Genomic DNA, 4,294 nt, shown 5'->3' with positions numbered 1-4,294 from the left:
AGCACAGGTCACTGCCCCCACCCCTCTTCCGGGGAGCCTGTGCAGCCCGCCACTGCCAGGTTCCCGGGATCCAGGGACAATTTCTCAGGGAGAACACACGGCGGGCCTCAGGCTGGGGCAACGTCACGCCGACTTCTGCCGCCGCAGGACCGCTCCGCACTCCGTGCCCCTCCCTGCCCCCGGCCTGAGAGCGCCAGAGCCCCCGAGTCAGCGGCTCCTTTAACGCCGTCCTGTCTGAGCAAAAAGCAGACGCCCTCCAGCGACCTACACGCAGAGGCAGGGCCAAGTCGAAAGCTGAGCCCCTGTGAGCTGTGAGAACAAAGAAGAAAAAGGGAAATCTCTCCCAGCAGCCTCAGAAACAGCGGATTAAAGCTACACAATCAATTTGATGTACCCTGCCTCTGTGGAATACATGAATAGACAGCGAATCATCCCAAATTGAGGAGGCGGACTTCTAGAGCAAGATCTATGATTTTTTCCCCTTTTCCTCTTTTTGTGAATGTGTATGTGTATGCTTCTGTGTGAGATCTTGTCTGTATAGGTTTGCTTCCACCATTTGTCCCAGCGTTCTATCCGACCATTTTTTTTTTTAATTTTTTTCTTAATAATTAATTTTAATTTAAAGAACTCTGTTATACTTTACCTTCTTTCTATCTTTCCTTCCTTCCTTCCCTTTTTGAGACAACGAATCGTCCCAAATTGAGGAGGTGGACTTGGAGAGCAAGTTTTATGATTTTTTCCACTTTACCTCTTTTTGTGAGGGTATATGTGTATGCTTCTATGTAAGATTTTGTCTCTATAACTTTGCTTCCACCATTTGTCCTAAGGTTCTATCCTTCCCTTTTTTTTTTCCTCTAAATAATTATTTTTTTAATTCAATAACTTTATTATACTTTATTTTATTTTACTGTATCTTCTTTCTTTCTGTATTTTTTCCTTCCTTCCCTCATTCCTTCCTTCCTTCCCTCCTCCCTCCCTCCCTCCTTTCTTTCCTTCTTGCCTTCTTCCTTTCTTTTCTTCTTTCTTTCTTTCTTCCTTCCCTCCTTCCTTCCTTCCCTCCTCTCTTTCTTTCTTTCTTTCTTTCTTTCCTATTTCCTCCTACTTATACTAATTCTCTCTACTTTCTCTCCCTTTTATTCTGAGCCGAGTGGATGAAAGGCTCTTGCTGCTCCAGCCAGGAGTCAGGACTCTGCCTCTGAGGTGGGAGAGCCAACTTCAGAACACTCGTCAAGAAGAGACCTCCCAGCCCCACATAATATCAAACGGCGAAAATCTCCCAGAGATCTCCATCTCAACACCAGCACCCAGCTTCGCTCAACGACCAGCAAGCTACAGTGCTGGACAACCTATGCCAACCATATAGCAAAACAGGAACACAACCCCACCCACTAGCAGAGAGGCTGCCTAAAATCATAATAAGTCCACAGACACCCCAAAACACACCACCAGACGTGGACCTGCCCACTAGAGAGACAAGATCTAGCCTCATACACCACAACACAGCCACTAGTCCCCTCCACCAGGAAGCCTACACAACGCACTGAACCAACCTTAGCCACTGGAGACAGACATCAAAAACAACGGGAGCTACGAACTTGCAGCCTGCAAAAAGGTGAACCCAATCACAGTAAGATAAGCAAAATGAGAAGACAGAAAAACACACAGCAGATGAAGGAGCAGGATAAAAACCCACCAGACCTAACAAATGAAGAGGAAATAGGCAGTCTACCTGAAAAAGAGTTCAGAATAATGATAGTAAAGATGATCCAAAATCTTGGAAATAGAATGGACAAAATGCAAGAAGCAGTTAACAAGGACCTAGAAGAAATAAAGATGAAACAGACAATGATGAACAACACAATAAATGAAATGAAAAATACTCTAGATGGGATCAATAGCAGAATAAATGAGGCAGAAGAACGGATAAGTGACCTGGAAGATAAAATAGTGGAAATAACTACTGCAGAGCAGAATAAAGAAAAAAGAATGAAAAGAACTGAGGACAGTCTCAGAGACCTCTGGGACAACATTAAACGCACCAACATTCGAATTATAGGGGTTCCAGAAGAAGAAGAGAAAAAGAAAGGGACTGAGAAAATATTTGAAGAGATTATAGTTGAAAACTTCCCTAATATGGGAAAGGAAATCGTTAATCAAGTCCAGGAAGCACAGAGAGTCCCATACAGGATAAATTCAAGGAGAAATACGCCAAGACACATATTAATCAAACTGTCAAAAACTAAATACAAAGAAAGCATATTAAAAGCAGCAAGGGAAAAACAACAAATAACACACAAGGGAATCCCCATAAGGTTAACAGCTGATCTCTCAGCAGAAACTCTACAAGCCAGAAGGGAGTGGCAGGACATACTGAAAGTGATGAAGGAGAAAAACCTGCAACCAAGATTACTCTACCCAGCAAGGATCTCATTCAGATTTGATGGAGAAATTAAAACCTTTACAGACAAGCAAAAGCTGAGAGAGTTCAGCACCACCAAACCAGCTTTACAACAAATGCTAAAGGAACTTCTCTAGACAAAAACACAAGAGAAGGAAAAGTCCTATAATAACGAACCCAAAACAATTTAGAAAATGGGAATAGGAACATACATATCGATAATTACCTTAAATGTAAATGGACTAAATGCTCCCACCAAAAGACACAGATTGGCTGAATGGATACAAAAACAAGACCCATATATATGCTGTCTACAAGAGACCCACTTCAGACCTAGAGACACATACAGACTGAAAGTAAGGGGATGGAAAAAGATATTCCATGCAAATGGAAACCAAAAGAAAGCTGGAGTAGCAATTCTCATATCAGACAAAATAGACTTTAAAATAAGGACTATCAGAAGAGACAAAGAAGGACACTACATAATGATTAAGGGATCGATCCAAGAAGAAGATATAACAATTGTAAATATTTATGCACCCAACATAGGAGCACCTCAATACATAAGGCAAAAACTAGCAGCCATAAAAGGGGAAATCGACAGTAACACATTCATAGTAGGGGACTTCAACACCCCACTTTCACCAATGGACAGATCATCCAAAATGAAAATAAATAAGGAAACACAAGCTTTAAATGATACATTAAACAGGATGGACTTAATTGATATTTATAGGACACTCCATCCAAAAACAACAGAATACACATTTTTCTCAAGTGCTCATGGAACATTCTCCAGGATAGATCATATCTTGGGTCACAAATCAAGCCTTGGTAAATTTAAGAAAATTGAAATTGTATCAAGTATCTTTTCCGACCACAACGCCATGAGACTAGATATCAATTATAGGAAAAGAGCTGTAAAAAATACAAACACATGGAGGCTAAACAATACACTACTTAATAACGAAGTGATCACTGAAGAAATCAAAGAGGAAATTAAAAAATACCTAGAAACAAATGACAATGGAGATACAACGACCCAAAACCTATGGGATGCAGCAAAAGCAGTTCTAAGAGGGAAGTTTATAGCAATACAAGCCCACCTTAAGAAGCAGGAAACATCTCGAATAAACAACCTAACCTTGCACCTCAAGCAATTAGAGAAAGAAGAACAAAAAAACCCCAGAGTTAGCAGAAGGAAAGAAATCATAAAAATCAGATCAGAAATAAATGAAAAAGAAATGAAGGAAACAATAGCAAAGATCAATAAAACTAAAAGCTGGTTCTTTGAGAAGATAAACAAAATAGATAAACCATTAGCCAGACTCATCAAGAAAAAAAGGGAGAAGACTCAAATCAATAGAATCAGAAATGAAAAAGGAGAAGTAACAACTGACACTGCAGAAATACAAAAAAATCATGAGGGATTACTACAAGCAACTCTATGCCAATAAAATGGACAATCTGGAAGAAATGGACCAATTCTTAGAAATGCACAACCTGCTGAGACTGAACGAGGAAGAAATAGAAAATATGAACAGGCCAATGACAAGCACTGAAATTGAAACTGTGATTAAAAATCTTCCAACAAACAAAAGCCCAGGAGGAGATGGCTTCACAGGTGAATTGTATCCAACATTTAAGAAGAGCTAACACCTATCCTTCTCAAACTCTTCCAAAATATAGCAGAGGGAGGAACACTCCCAAACTCATTCTACGAGGCCACCATCACCTTGATACCAAAACCAGACAAGGATGTCACAAAGAAAGAAAACTACAGGCCAATATCACTGATGAACATAGATGCAAAAATCCTCAACAAAATACTAGCAAACAGAATCCAACAGCACATTAAAAGGATCATACACCATGATCAAGTGGGGTTTATTCCAG

Source organism: Lipotes vexillifer, unplaced genomic scaffold (genome assembly GCF_000442215.2).
Source record: "Lipotes vexillifer unplaced genomic scaffold, Lipotes_vexillifer_v1.1 scaffold963, whole genome shotgun sequence".
Classification (NCBI taxonomy): domain Eukaryota; kingdom Metazoa; phylum Chordata; class Mammalia; order Artiodactyla; family Lipotidae; genus Lipotes; species Lipotes vexillifer.
This window is presented reverse-complemented; position numbering follows the sequence as displayed.